Below are 16,535 nucleotides of genomic sequence, written 5' to 3' on the forward strand. Positions count from 1 at the left end.
AAACCTCTCATTGCTGCGTCATTCGCACTTTTCTGCCGATAACGTGGAAATATGTGCATAGCCCTATTATCAAGGCAGCGTTAAGTGAATTAACTGTGCTCAAATACATGTAAATTGTTTTAACGCTGCCTTTGTAATAGGGCCACTTTCACAATAAACTCATCCTGAAAGGGGCTGTGCAATGGGTGTTGTGGTGTGCGTTCCACTGCAACACCCATTCACTTCGACGCTGACCACTATTATCAAGCTTGGTGACAACAGGTGGCAAGTCCTGTCCTGAAGGTGGTGAAACGAGGAGAAATGCTTCATATCTCCTAGTTTTTGTTTCTACAATGTGTGCTGCCTCGTGCAGCACACATGGAAAAACCAAAATGCCACGGCCTGTTCATGTCCTGGAAGGTGTCCCTTCCTGTACATAAACAAACAACTTTAAAAAATAGCAAATTTGTAACTTACATGTGTGCTGCATAGAGCATCACACATGTAAGTTACAAAATGGCATTTACTCTTTATGTGAATGAAGGAACTCCTTCTTGTACATAAACACACCTCCCTGCTCACAGACACCCGTGCACTCTGTGCTGGCGATAAGTAGCAAAAACTACAACCATGGCAGGGGGAAGGAAATGCAAGGCTGCACCATATCCTTGGTAATATGCTGCAGGCTATCGTATCCGAAGTGGAGAAGAGAGGCGTCAAGCCAAGATGGCTACCTCCTCTCTTTCCCAGTAAGTTGATATGTCCCATAGGGCCACAGTAACTGGAATGACGCCAGTGTAATCGATGCATTAGCGGAAGTAACAGCTCACAAAGCACTTAAGGGCGTGCCAATATTATTAATTGAATGTAAATAGTAGGCCAGGTGCACACCAGTAGCCTCTTTTGCTATTTGAATACACTAGTGCATATTAGCAAGCACTATTGTCATAGAAGCAGCATCTCCCTCATGAAAAAGCTACTACAATGTTGGTCAACACATGTCATATCATGGTCCATTGTGCAAGCTAGACAGAACGCCAAATGTGTACCGAAAAACTAGGCAAACAGTCAAATCACAATGCCAGAGCACCCCCAATCAATCAGAGTACTTGTAAAGTGCGCTACTTACCCGTGAGGGTCTCAAGCTGCTGAGGGGAGGGGGTGCCGCTATGGCCAAAAAGCCAGTCCTTGAGTCTCCTGAAGGCAAGTAGGTCTTGGGTCTGCCATAGGTGGGTATGGAGGGTGTTCCAGGTCATGGTGGCAAGGTAGGAGAAGGATCTGCTGCCGGAGGTTGTCAGTTGGATGCGGGGGACAGCGGCGAGGGGGAGTCTGGCGGGTGAAGCTGATTCTGCTGTTCAAGTAGGCAGGTCCGGCGTTGTGGTGTGCTTTGTGTGTGTGGACGAGGAGCCCCAAGGTGATCCTCTTCTCGACAGGGAGCCAGTGTAGGTCTCAGGTGAGGGTTGTTAGATTTGGGGGTCTCTGGTTGGCACAGGTAGGTACTTGTGACAAGTAGGGACCCTCTCCTCTAGTCACGGAAAGGGGATTACACTTCTAAAATAGCCCCTGCTCACCCTCAAGGTAGCATGGCGAGAGCCGCCAAGGCTTTACTTCAGACGTGTTGTAAGTTAAGTAGTTGTGAACACATACAGTAACCCAGGGACAACACTACAAATGGACACCACACAGGTTTTATATAAAAAATAAGTAGACTTTATATAGTTACCACAAGACCATAAACGACAAAAATACACACTATGATTACTTTTAGATGGTAGATTTAAGCTTAGTTCAGTTCTTGGATGCGACACTCTGCGTCAATGTACGTTGCGCTTCCACGACAAGCAATGTCCCAGCGATGGGAAATGCGGCAAAGTCAGGTGCAAAGAAATAAAGACGTGAAGAGTCTTGCAGATGCGGCACGCTTTTCGGGGATGCGAGAAACTCTCGGCTCGATGCGTGGACTGCAGCGGCGACATCCTTACGATGCGACGGCAACAGCTCAGCAGCGACGCTCTTCTCCACAATGCGTGAAGCTTCTGCTCAATGCGACAACTACAGCGGCGACATTCAAGCTGTGACGGCAGCAGCTCCGATGGCGGTGCGCTTCTCGGGGAGGCGAGGTGCTCTTGGTTGATGCGGTGCAATGCGACAGTTCCAGCACTGCGCGCAGGCTCTGGAATGGCAGACCTTAGACACATTTTACAAGGCTGCTTCTGTGGGTGGCAAAACCAGTGCTGCAGACCCACTGGCAGCATTTGAATTTACATACCCTGGCACACTCAGTGCACTAGACTAGGGTCTGACAAGTATACCAAATAGCCAAACATGGAACCACTGATCAGTACATTTTGTTACAGTAGGGAGCACTTGTCCTGTGGCACTGAATAGCAGTGGCACAGTGCCCAAAGTATCTAACACAAGCAAAAATACATGAGGCAAGAGAAAAAATGGAAGGGAGACCCACGCCAATGTTGCCAGGTCTAACAGGGGTGATGTGGCAGCGGCGGGCGACGTGGACGATCATTCGGGGAGAGGCGTTTTGGATGCCTAGTAGATGCCGTAGGGGTTTACCTGGGATTCCCGCGTAGAGGGCGTTGCCGTAGTCTAGTCTGCTGTTGACGAGGGCCTGTGTCACCGTTCTACTTGATTCGCTTGGGATCCACTTGTAGATCCTGCGGAGCATGCAGAGGGTGTTGTAGCATGAGGAGGAGAGGTCATTGACCTGTGTAGACATGGAGAGGGGGGAGTTGAGGATGAATCCTAGGTTGCGTGCATGGTTGGTGGGTGTCGGTGCTGTTCCCAGTGTGGTCGGACACCAGGAGTAGTTCAAGGCTGAGGGGGTGGCTCTGAGGATGAGTACCTCCGTCTTGTCCGAGTTCAGCTACAGACGGCTGTTTCTCATCCAGTCGGCAACTGCCTTCATTCTCTCGTGGAGGTAGGTTTTGGCTGTGTGCGGGTCCTTGGTGAGGGAGAGGATGAGCTGGGTGTCGTCAGCATAGGAGATGTTGAGGTTGTGTTTGCGGACCACTTGTGCGAGTGGGGCCATGTAGACGTTGAAAAGCGTCGGGATGAGCCCTGGGGTATGCCGCAGATGTCGGTGTCCTTGGATTGTAAGGGCGGGAGGTGGACGCTCTGGGTCCTGCCGGAGAGGAAGGAGGTGGTCAAGTCAAGGGCTCTCTCTTGGATTCTGGCTCATAGGAGGCGTGTGTTTAGACTGCGATGGCAGACCGTGTCAAAGGCAGCTGACAGGTCCAGGACAATGAGGGCTTAGTCTTGCCGTTGTCCAGTTGGCGCCTGATGTAGTCTGTGGCGGAAATGAGGGCTGTCTCCATGCTGTGGTCTTGTTGGAGCCTGGACTGGGATGGGTCCAGGATGTTGTTGTCTCCCATGTGGCGGCCCAGTTGCATGTTGATGTTGTTCTCGGTGTGCTTCACTGGGAACGGGAGCAGGGAGATGGGCTGGAAGTTCTTGAGGTCCTTGGGGTCCGCCTTTGGCATCTTGAGGACGGTGTTGATTTTGGGGTGTTTCCAGCTTACCGGTAATGGTGCTGTTCCGTAGTTGGGGTGTAAAGGCAGCGTCTGCTTCGTATAATGCATGGTGTGGGCACGGGTCTGACTGAGAGCGGATGGAGGTCAAGACCTTGTGGATCTTGTCGTTGTTGATGTTGGACCAGGAGCTCAGGCGGTTGGCGCTGGTGGTGATCACAGGGGAGGTGGAATTTGGCATATTCGGGGCATGTTTGTGTTGAAGCTGTCATGGATGTCAGCGATCTTGCGTTGGAAGAAAATGGCTAGTGAGTTGCACATTGCTTGTGAGGGAGGTATGTTGTTGGTGCTGGGGTTGGAGAGTTTTGCAGCGTGAATCTTTCTGGATTCACTATGCTGTGCATTATTCCGCGGTCTTGTGGTTGGGTCCGGATTCGTAGTCTTTTCTTTGTTTTTTTTTTTTCTTTCTTAGCCCAGGTGGGCGTCGGCGTCACACCCCCTTGGGTGTATTTCCGGTGACGTCGGCATGCTTCCTGCGGAAGCTCCCACTCTTGGGCGCCATCTTCAGATTCTTTTTTTCCGCGGTCGGGTCTGGATCGTTCCCGTTTGGGCTCCAGACATTTTTGGAGAAAGAAGAAGGAAAATACAGAAAAGACGAGGAGAAGTCACCTGAAGACTCCAGGGGACTTCACCGACGAAAAACAAGCAAGGATAAGGCGTTTTCCATCGAGATCTTCGACGACCGTCGACGAACACGCGACCAGAGAGGCCCTGGACGCTAGAGGATGGACAACACGCCGTTCAAGTTCTGCCGTAACTGCCACCACAAGTACGCGCAGGAGGACCAGCACCCGGTATGCAACCTTTGCCTACCGGTGGACCACGAGAGCGGAGACTGCAACGCCTGTTCCGCCTTCACCCCGAAGACCCTTCGTGTGAGAGAGAGGCAGAGGGTAGCACACGCCGCCCTGCAGGGGAAGGCCCCGACTCCGTCACTCTACGAGCTGGGGATGTCCTCCGAGGAAGAAGACAACGCTGCCGCCGAAGACGACAGCTACACGGTCGTAGAGACCGATTACACGAAGACTTCTGACAAGGTAGGAGACTCTTCGGCCCCCAAGAACCCGAGAGACTCTGAGTCTAGAAAAATCGAGGGCAAGACCCCGAAAGCGCCGACGCCAAAAAAGGCGGCGTCCGCGACTACTCCCAGGCCCAGCGGATCCTCCGAGAAGGAGTCCCCGGCGCCGAGAGCTGCTGATCAGCAGAAAACGTCGAAAATCGTCCCCGAAAAGGATCGATCGACGAGGGAGAAAGACCCGAAACTGACGACGACTAGAGACCCGAAATCCGGTTCGACGTCAAACTTCGACTCCGAGAGGCACGGCGACGAGCCATCCGTCGAAGAGAGCGGCCGACCCATCCGACGCGGAACACGCGGCCGAGATGGAAAAGAAAAGAAGGCGCCTCGAGGCAGAAATGGAGAACATCATGCAGCGGAAGAAAGATTTCGACGCAAAGATGAAAGCCTTCACGATCCCTCACAAGACCAAGCCACCAGTGATGGAGGTGGTCGAGGAGGAAGAAGAGATCGCCGAAGTCACCGAGCAAGACCAGGACGTCGAGGTGCTCGACGACCAGGAGGAGTACGAGAATCCCTACGAAAGTTACAGCTATGGGGAGGAGGATGAGGGCAGGACAGACACTGAGTCGGCACCCTCTGACCTTCAGGAGGTAGATTACATCGATGTCGACACCGACAGCCCGGAGGAGGTGGTCGACACCTACCCCTCGAGGCCCTCGCCGCCGGACGACATCGGGGCCTACAACTCGGTGATACAATCTGCCGCAGCAGCTTTCAAGCTCAAGCTCGACGAAGAGAAGCAGAAAGCAGACTTCCTTCTGGAAACATTACTCCCAACACAAACGAGGAGCCAGTTCCTTCCAATGCTCGAGAGCGTCTTGGCTCAGGGGAAGGAAGCTTTCAGGGAGCCCGCAACATGCAAGGCAGTAACTCCCAGAACTGAGAAGAAGTACAAGCATGCCACAAAGGACCCGGCCTACATTCAGGGCACGGTCTCCGCAGACTCCATTATCACGGCCACAGCAAGGAGGAGGGCTAACGTACCCACTACCTCGGGCCCACCACCGGATAAGAAGAGCAAAAGGATGGATCTGGTGGGCAGAAGGATCGAACGGAATGCCGCGACCCACTGGCGCATGGCTAATTCCAACGCCCTGATAAACAGGCACATGTACCAAATCATGGAGGGACTGGGGCAGTTGGTGAAGGACTTGCCCCAGGATGCCAGGCAAAAAGCCGAAAAGCTGATTGAAGAGGGGAAGAATGCGGCAAATTCTTGCCTTAAGACGGCCCTGGATGGGGCAGACACCGCCAGCAGGCTCATGATGATGGGCGTCACGGAAAGGAGGCACGCCTGGCTCAGGATATCCGGTTTCAAACCGGAGGTGCAACACAGCATCCTGAACACACCGTTCAACGGCAGCACGCTTTTCGGACCAACAGTTGATGAACAACTCAGCCAACTGAAGAAAGATAACGAAACAGCAAGATCCATGGGGGCATTGCAGTTCAGAGGGAACAAGAGGGGCACCCCGTCACGGAGGCCCGGCGGGAGAGGCGGAAACCAGCCAGGTACATCACACCAGGCTTTCCAGCAAACGCACCAGGCAGACTCGCAGACTCAGCAGGGTCATCAGAAGCAGCCCTGGCAGTACCAACAAAGAGGCCAGTCCTTTCGAGGGAGAAATGGACGGGGGCAAAATAGAAGGGGCCAGCAGCCCACCTCCAAGTGACTTCAAAAAACTCCGTGTGCCCGCCCGCAAAAAAGAACCCAGGGGGCAGCACGTACAGATGGGTCAAGACAAACTAGACACCTACGACCACAGGACACCAGTGGGAGGAAGATTAAGATACCACCTCCAGGAGTGGAGAGAAATCACATCAGACAAATGGATCCTCAACATTATCCAATTCGGATACTGCATAGAGTTGGAGGGGAGGCCAACAAGCAAAAAACCAAAAAGGAAACCACTAGCAGGCAAACAGCTACAGTGCCTTCAGGAAGAAGCAAAAGAACTCCTGCAGAAGCAGGCCATAGAACGGGTACCCTTCAAGGAAAGAAACACAGGAGTATACTCAACGTACTTCCTGGTACCAAAAGTAGACGAGACAATGAGACCCATTCTCGATTTAAGATTCATGAACAAATTCATAAGAACGCAGAAATTCAAAATGACCTCCCTGCAAGAGGTGCTCCCACAATTGCAGATCGGGGACTTCATGGTCACTATAGACCTCAAAGACGCATACCTGCACATCCCAATGAACAGAAAGCACAAACACATGCTCAGGTTCACCGTCGGAGAAAGCCACTACCAGTTCACGACACTGGCCTTCGGTCTAAAATCGGCACCAAGAGTGTTCACAAAGTGCCTCGCAGCAGTCGCAGCGCACCTAAGAAGGCAAGGGATACACGTATACCCTTACCTGGACAACTGGCTGGTGAAAGCAAACTCATACCAGAAATGCAAGCTGCACGCACATACAGTGACCAGCACGCTCATAAACCTGGGGTTCTCCATCCATTGGAAGAAATCATCAATGGAGCCAGAACAAGTGAAGATCTTCCTGGGAGCACAGATCAACACCTTACAGGGCAAGGTGTTCCCCAGCGAGAAGAGGGCGAGGGCGCTGGTGAAGGAAACTCGCCTCTACCGGAAGGGACAAGCTCGGACAGTGAGGACTGCGAGCAAGATCATGGGGATGATGGCATCATGCATCCACCTGGTACCGAATGTACGACTCCACATGAGACCCATTCAAGAATGGCTACAGGAGCAATGGTCACAAGCTACAGGCAGTTGGGAGGATCTAGTGGTTGTAACGCACGAAGTGCAGAAGGAGATGACATGGTGGACCATGGAGAACATAGCAAGGGGAAAGCCTCTAACGCCCCCAACGCCAACAGTGACCATCACCACAGACGCATCCCTGAAGGGATGGGGCGCTCACATGGAGGAGCTCAAGGTGAGAGGACTGTGGACACCGACGGATGCCACAAAACACATCAATTACTTAGAGTTGAAGACAATCTTCCTTGCACTGAAAGCCTTCCAGACAAGACTGTACAATCACAAGGTATTGATACAAACGGACAATACCACTGCGATGTTCTACATCAACAAGCAGGGGGGCACCCAGTCAGCCCCGCTTTCAACGCTAGCACAGGAGATATGGAGGTGGGCAATCCCTCTCAAGATAGACCTGCTGGCCATACACCTGCCAGGGAAGGACAACATACAAGCAGATTGGCTCAGCAGGCAGACTTCAGCATCCCACGAGTGGGAGCTCAATGCTCAGGAGACAGGGCACCTATTCGACAGATGGGGAACTCCATCGGTGGACCTGTTTGCCACACGCCAGAATGCAAAATGCCGAAACTTCGCATCCAGGCAGCCCGAGGAGGGGTCACTGGGGAATGCCCTATGGATAGATTGGTCAGGGACATTTGCCTACGCCTTTCCCCCGATACCACTGATGCACAGAGTACTGAGCAAGTGCAGAGCGAGCAACATGACACTGATACTGGTCGCACCACAGTGGGCGAGGCAGACATGGTACTCGCAGATCATGGAGATGACACAGTGTGCACCCCACAGATTCAGCAGGAGGAAAGACTTACTCTCCATGCAGAACGGAGAGGTGCTGCACCCAGAGCCAGAGAGCATGAGCCTAGTAGCGTGGCTCCTGAGGACATAGAGTTCGCACATTTAAGGTTGCCAGAAAGTACACTGAAGGTCCTGCGGGAGGCAAGAAGGCCTAGCACTCGGAAGTGCTATGTGGCGAAATGGAAGAGGTTCACAATATGGTGTAGACAAGAAAGGCTTCACAATAAAATGAAGAGGGACTCCACAGTGCTAAAGTACCTGACGCACTTGCTAGAGAAGAACCTTAGCTCATCCTCCTTGAGGGTTCACTTAGCAGCAATAGTCGCCTACACAAGGGATGAAACGTGCAGGAGTTTCTTCACATCACAGGTGGTGAAGAGATTCCTAGAAGGGGCGAAAAGGATCGCACCGCCCAAGCGGGTGCCGCCACCGGCATGGAACTTGAACATAGTCCTAACGGAACTCATGAAGGAGCCCTTTGAACCGCTCCACAAGGCGTCCTTAAAGATGCTAACTATGAAAACAGCTTTCCTGGTTGCAATAACGTCCCTACGCAGAGTAAGCGAGCTTCAGGCTCTGACGCTACAAGAACCCTACATACAAATACATAATGACAGGGTTGTGATGAGGACTGACCCAAACTTCATGCCGAAGGTGGTATCTAAATTTCACATGAACCAGTCTATACAGATACCGAGTTTTTTCCAAAAACCAACAACTGCGGCAGAGCGAGCTCTGCACACCCTGGACGCCAGAAGGGCAGTCATGCACTACATCGAAAGGACGAAGGGACACAGGAAGACAAAACAGTTCTTTGTGTCATTCGCCAACAGTTACATGGGAAAAGCAGTAACCAAAAAGACCATTGCACGATGGATCGCACAGACAATCCAACTCTGCCACAAGCGGGCAGGACAAGAGCTAGCAGAGGGGACACGTGCCCACTCCACTAGGAAAAAGGGCGCTACAATAGCCTTCCTGGCTAACACACCCATACAAGACATATGCCTGGCGGCAACATGGGCTTCGGTGCACACGTTCACGAAGCACTACTGTGTGGACATACAGATGAACAAGGAAGCTCAAGTTGGACAGAAGGTGCTACAGCACATATTCAATACCCAACGCTCATCTTCCACCCAACCGCCACAGAAATAATGAGAAACCGCTACAAAATCTATGCACAGCATAGTGAATCCAGAAAGATTCACGCTGCAAAACGAATAGTTTTCTTACCTGTCGGTGTAGTTTTGCAGCTTGAAGATCTTTCTGGATTCACTAGCGAACCCACCCACCTCCGCCAGAAAGATGAGGCTGGAGAGAGAAGAGGTGGTTAACATAAGAAAGGATATTTAAGAAGTACAGAGCGGTAAAATACCAACTAATTAGAACATTGCCATTACTTCGGAAACGAAAGAAACACGGAAAAAAAGAACCCGAAGATGGCGCCCAAGAGTGGGAGCTTCCGCAGGAAGCATGCCGACGTCACCGGAAATACACCCAAGGGGGTGACGCCGACGCCCACCTGGGCTAAGAAAAAAAAAAAAAACAAAGAAAAGACTACGAATCCGGACCCAACCACAAGACCGCGGAATAATGCACAGCATAGTGAATCCAGAAAGATCTTCAAGCTGCAAAACTACACCGACAGGTAAGAAAACTATTCGTTACTTCACGATGCTGAAGAGCTCTGTGCTCTCTAGTGCGTTGTCATCCAGCCGCTCTTTGAAGGAGGATCCCTTGGCTAATCTGATGAGGTGGTGATATTTGCAGATGGCGTCCTTGTGGGCTGCGTGGTTGTCCGGAGTGCGTTCGTGGCACCATATTTTCTCCAGTTTCCGGCATGCACGTTTGGAGCTCTGGAGCTCATCGGTGAACCAGGTGGCTCTCTTGCTGATGTTGTTGGAGGTTTTCTGCAGTGGGGCAAGGGTGTTGACGCAGTCGTCGATCCACTGTCTGAGGTGGTGGGCTGCAGTGTCTGGGTTGGTGTCGTCGGTGTGGGGGTTTTGGGTGAGTGTGGTGATCAGCTGCTCTTCGGTGACTTGGCTCCAGCAGTGGCGAGGTAGCTGTTGGGTAGGTGTTGCGTGGTTAGTTCCTTGAAGGGGAAATGGATGCAGTGGTGGTCAGTCCAGTGGAATTCGGTGGTTTGGTTGAAGGTGACGTGGGTGCCTGTGGAGAAGACGGGGTTCAGCGTGTGACCAACGTTGTGAGTGGGTGGGGTGACGAGTTGTCTGAGGCCGAGATTGTCCAGGTTGTCAATCAGGGTGGTGGAGTTGGTGTCGTTGTTTGCGAGGTGGAAGTTGAGGTCCCCCGAGGAGGATGTAGTCCGTGGAGGTGAGTGCGTGGGTGCTGGTGAGGTTGGCGATGGTGTTGCTGAATTGAGTTTGGGCTCTGGCGGGGTCTGTAGAAGAGTGTTCCTCTGAGGGTGGTGGTGTCGTCGGTGTGGATCCAGAAGTGAAGGTGTTTGGCGGTGTTGAGAATGTTGTCTACGTGGGTTGCGAGCTTGAGGGTGGACTTGTGGACGATGGCTATTCATCCTCCGGTTCAGTTGGTACGATCCCTGTGGGTGATCCCGTAGCCATCCGGGATGGCTATGGGGATGTCGGGCACAGAGGAGTTGTTCCACCATGTCTCGGTCAGGAGGGCCACGGTGGAGGTGTCGAGCAGATCCCAGAGATATATGGCGTGTTGTGTGGGTGTTTAGGAGTATGCAGTGGAGGTTGTTTGGTCCAGTCCTAGGCAGTTTTATGGTACTGTTGCAGGTGAAGCTGCAGGTGTGGCAGGAGAAAGGTCTGTGAGTCCGTTTTTTGGTGGCTTGGAAGCAGTGTTCTTGGCTGGGTTGAGTGTGTGGAGGGTGCTGGCGTTGTAGCGGAGTCTGGTTTCGTGGCGTTTGCCCGGTCCAGGGGTTCCCGCACTGGGCGCGTTCCAGGCGCAGACAGGCTTGCCTTTGTTGCGCCTTCGGCACGCCAGCTGCCCTCCCGTTGTTCGGCCTTCATAAGAGGGGGATAGGGAGGGAGTAACAGCTGGGAAGCAGGGTGCGGGGGCGCAGCAGCTTGAAGGAGCGGAAAACGGCAGCAACACAGGCGTGCGGCAGGGAGCAGGTCCGAGGCAGCTGGCTGGCGGGGGGAGCAACCTGCCTGCAAGCAGGGTCGGAGTCCATCTGCAAAACACAGTGGCACAACAACGTTACATGTAGAACCTTTACAAAATGGACCTCTTGCAACATCACCATGCACATACAAATTGACCGCACAACTACACATTTCACTCTGATGCCACATTGTGTATGTGCAGGAAATGTCAATGCCTCTGCGCTCAATCAGGCAAGCCTTCACCATCGTCTGCCCACCTGCAGCATTGCCCACATGTATCCCAGTAGTGTCCAAGCTCGTGCAACCATTGCCAGCCTGACACATACACACTTGCCTGTAGACAACTCAAGCACTTGTACCCAATGTCACCTGTGTGCCAATGTCCGAGGCACCATGCCTAATTATGCACATGAACATCAACATACACAGTGCATCCACAATGTGACGTCACAGTTGCATGTGTCTGTGTGCACACAAATCAAATGTGTGTGGTGATTATCAAAATAGAAGAATAAGACAACACCAGCAATCTGATACAATGTGCGTCCGGGCCGTTCCATGAGATGTGTGGCCACATTACCCAGATCGGTGACAAATTCATCCCTGCCTTGCAGTACAAAAATGCAACTAAAGTGTTGGCAAGAGGCGTGATGAAATCCCACATAGAATTGTATCCAAGATTCAGTGTATGCTGTGAGCCTAGCCTCACTTGTGGGCCTATCAACAATAAATTGCAGACAGTCACGTACAAAGACCGGTTTTACCTTAGTAGTCTGTTTAACCTCATTCCACTGACCCCCTCCTTCCACAAACACTCACCTGGGACACATGCATGGATTTGCAGAAAATATACCACTCATTGACTATCGCACAGCAAACTCATCCACTTCCCCTGGCTCTGACACTCACAATGCCATGTTCCAATGTACAATTTCTAATGTGCAACATTGTGCTGTGCAACTCTGCGCATTACACTTCATATGTTGTGCTTCAAAAATTAGATGTCAATAGACTAGGCCATGCCAAATCATACGTTATCTGTCAACCATGCAACTCAAAAGATCCCACAGCTAAGGTTTACTGAACACTATACATGCAGCAGAGTAACAGGTCTCATCCATAGTCACACATACAGGGATTACTCCACAGATGGCATGAGTAGCATACAATGTATCAAGATCCACACTCTGCATCCTACCCGACATCATTGCAAGCAGTAATAAATTCAACAGTATTTATTCTTCAAAATTTAACTTACAAAAAACTACACTAATCCCTACAGCTAACACTATATTTAAAATGCCTAAACACATATTAAACTAAACTACACATGTAATACGAACTATCCACATCAACCCCTCACCCAAAGATTAAAAAAACTTAGCCCCAACACTCTTAACCTATCCTATAAATATTTTACACTACAAAACTAACTTATACCTATTCTAAAACTAATCTATATCTAATTACAACAAACACTAATTACACATCATAAAAAAGGAACATTAAGGAAGAGGGGTGTGGGGGATAACAATGGAATGTTCATGGAAGTGCAAGTTTCTCCCAGATCTCATGGATCTGCCGGTTTAGGGATATCAATTTGTTCTTGACATCCAAAAGTAAGCTTCGAGGCATGTGGGCTCCTGAATTCATATTTATTGCATTAGATCGCCGCCTAGTGTTGAGTCCGGATGATTGCACATTGTTGTCCTGGAGAAGTCTTCGAAGTATCACGGGATAGGTGGCTCCTCCCCTGGACTACAGTGCGCATGGGCATCCTCTCCATCCTCAGATTGTTTTTTTCCGCCATTGGGTTCGGATGTTAAAATCTTAGCTCAAGTTAGGAAACTTTTTCTCAAAGCCAAAAGGCTTTCGCGAGCGTCGGTATAGTTTCGATCGGTATCGATAACATTTCTCTACAGGACATCGACTATCGGACGGCTTCATTCACCTCTCCCATCGAGTTTCATCGGCGATGGAGAGTCGAGGCCTTTTCAAACGGTGTCCACTTTGTAACGCAAAATATGCGCACAACGACGTCCACCCTGTGTGCAACAAATGCTTGTCACCGGACCACATTGAAGACCAATGTATGGCCTGTGCCCGGTTCAGATCAAAGAAGACTCTTCGGACCCGACGCGCGGCTCGATTGCAATCGAATAGGCCTGCGCCGGAACCAAATAATATCTTCGGGACCGGAGACGAATAAGTCGTCGAGATACCGGACCGAGATGAAGCATCGGAGCAGGGATCCGTGCATGGATTCGACTATGAGGCCGATAAAGAGTCGAAGACGTCGGCACCGAAGAGAGCCGCTACGCAGCTCGAATCGAGAGAGCTCCACTCCTCGATCAATGACGGGAACGGAGACGAACGTCGGTTCAAAGTCAGATGCAGACGCGGCGCATAAGGCCCAAGACATGACCCTACACGTCGGGGAGTCTATTCAAAGACTCAGACAAGGCTTTGTCGGCGGGACCGAAGAAAGTCACAACTTCTAAGTTGGTCACCGCTACGTCGGCACCAATAAAATACTGCTTACCACCGCCAGTGAGGCCGAAGATGTTCGAGCCAAAACAGAGCATTGACCCCATAAAAAGACCTGCATTGACACACAGGCCTGCATACTAGACAGAGGAACGAGAACCGAGGAAGTTCATCGACTAGGAAACGGGGAGACTGTCCATCTACAAAAGGAAAATAGTCCCAGAAAAACCCATGGAATCTTTCAGGATTCCTCTCAAGAAAAAGAGATCACCTGCGTCACCAGTGATGGTCGAACACTTGCAAACATATGAGCAGGAGCCTCAATCCTTTTCCCCTCCATACTCTGATGCAGGGGCATGTGACGATGATAATGATGCTGATGACTATGTAATGGACACTGGTCGTGATGATCAGAACCACCAATGGGCAGACCCTGCTGACCCAGGCAACACGCAGATTGACCCTGATACTAGGGTCTACAATGTCAAAACCTCACCAACTGAAGACACTACAGCTTTCAACGCTCTGATTGAAAGAGCTGCGTTAAATCATGACGATCTTCATAGTGATACTGTGGAAGTGGACTTCCTTGTGGACACGTTCTCAATTTCCGTAAGAACAGTAAAGACACTACCAATGCTCATGTGTGTTCTTAAACACGCCAAGGACATTTTCAAAGAAAATACTAGAGCAAGGGTAGTTAACCCGAGGATAGAAAAGAAGTATAGGCCGGCGCCCGTGGATCCTACCTATATTAAAGGTCAATTGCCTTTGGACTCTATGGTGATTGCAAATGCAAGAAAGAGGGCGAACTCGCAGACAACGGGAGAGGCGCCTCCGCCTGATAAGGAGTCAAAGATACTGGAAACATCTGGCAAAAGAGTGGCAGCACAGGCTGCGAACATCTGGCGTATTGCTAATACTCCGGCGCTTCTGGCCAGATATGATAGGTCACACTACGATACTCTGGAGACATTATTACAGCACCTCCCAGAACAATTCAAGGAAGGAGCAGAGCTGTTGGTTCAGGAGGGGAAGCTGATCTCCAACGCTTCCATCAAGTGTGCACTAGACACAGCGGACACTGTAGCTAGGGCTATAAACACTAGCGTCATGCTAAGGCGGCATGCTTGGTTGAGGATCTCTGGTTTCAAACCAGAAATACAGACCACCATTCTTAATCAGCCAGTTAACAGACTTCTTGTTTGGCCCTGAAGTTGATGCCACCCTAGAAAAAATTACAAAAGGCACGGAAACTGCTAAATCCATGGGAGCTCTGCAGTCGCAGCAGTTTCGGGGTGGTTCCTTTCGTCGCTCCAATAACAGGGGACCCTCAAGGGGCCAAAACACCCAACAAACGCAGTATAACAAGGGAGGTACACAATCCACCTACAATAAAAATCCCTGGGGTGGATATAGAGGAAATAACATCTAGGGCAGAGGAAGAGGAAACAACAACTCCAGATCCTCTGCCAATACCAAACAGTGACGCCTTGTCACTGTCCCCCGACCATCTAACACCTGTCGGGGGAGACTACAACAGTTCCTGTCTGTACGGAAATCCATCACCACAGACAGGTGGGTACGAGATATTGTACAGTACGGGTATTGTCTAGAGCGTACAGCCACTCCACCCAACATTCCACCAAGACACCGTCCTATGTCCGCAGAGCACTTACTCTTATTGCAGCAAGAGGTCGTCAGTATGCTGCAAAAAGGAGCCATATAGCTCGTACCTCTAGCAGAGCAAGGATCAGGGGTGTACTCGCTGTACTTCTTGATTCCAAAAAAGGACGGGTCTCTCAGGCCCATACTCGACCTACGACCTCTGAACCAATACATTCTTTCAGAGCACTTTCACATGCTTACCTTACAGCAAGTCCTACCGCTTTTAAGTCGGGGAGATTTCCTCGCAACACTGGATCTCAAAGATGCGTACTTCCACATTCCCATGCACCCTTCCCACAGAAAGTATCTCAGGTTCACCATTCTGGATCAACACTACCAGTTCAAGGTCCTCCCCTTCGGAGTGACGACGGCACCCAGAGTATTCACCAAGTGTCTGGCGACAGTGGCGGCACACCTAAGGAGACAGCACATACATGTCTACCCTTATCTGGACGACTGGCTTATTGAAGCAAAGTCGGCCCAGCTGTGTGCCAGCCTCGTGTCCCACACATTCACCTCCTTCACGATCTGGGATTCTCACTGAATTACCCCAAGGAATGTATGACGTTACAACGCATGCTTTTACCACGCATGCTGTTATAACGCAGGTTTTACCACGCATACCATTACAACGCATTACACTTGGGGGTGCTGGATAGTGAATAGTTTAATTTACTATTTCAACTCCAGTCCCCGTGGATAGTAGGGAAGGTGTTGGATAGTAAATTAAACTTATTCCTTATCCTAGAGCGCCCCCCCAGTGTAATGCGTTGTAATGGTATGCGTGGTAAAACCTGCGTTGTAACAGCACTGCGTGGTAAAAGTTTTGTTATAATGGTTGTTAACCACCCCAAGTCTTATCTTCAACCCGCCCGCGTACGGCAGTACCTGGGCGCAACGTTAGACACTCTGGCAGCCAAAGCTCAGCCAAATTCAGTGCGGATACACAGCATGCAATTGCTGATACAAAAATTCAGACCTCAACACTCGCTTCAGGCAAGTGTTCATGCAGTTGATAGACATGAGGGCCTCCTGCATCTTCATAGTCCCGCATGCGAGACTACATATGCGCCCGCTTCAGGAGTGCTTGGCACGTCAGTGGAACCAGGCTCAAGGGCAGTTAAAAGACCTAGTG

The 16,535-nt window shown here is 50.8% G+C and overlaps 1 long non-coding RNA gene across 4 annotated transcripts in view; it reads left to right on the plus strand.

The window, feature by feature from the left end:
* Window positions 1–16,535, plus strand: part of LOC144826338 (uncharacterized) — a 311,231-nt gene that overhangs the window by 265,952 nt on the left and 28,744 nt on the right. The window lies entirely within an intron of this gene.

The sequence above is a fragment of the Lissotriton helveticus genome, chromosome 3_2 (assembly GCF_964261635.1).
Source record: "Lissotriton helveticus chromosome 3_2, aLisHel1.1, whole genome shotgun sequence".
NCBI classification, from domain to species: domain Eukaryota; kingdom Metazoa; phylum Chordata; class Amphibia; order Caudata; family Salamandridae; genus Lissotriton; species Lissotriton helveticus.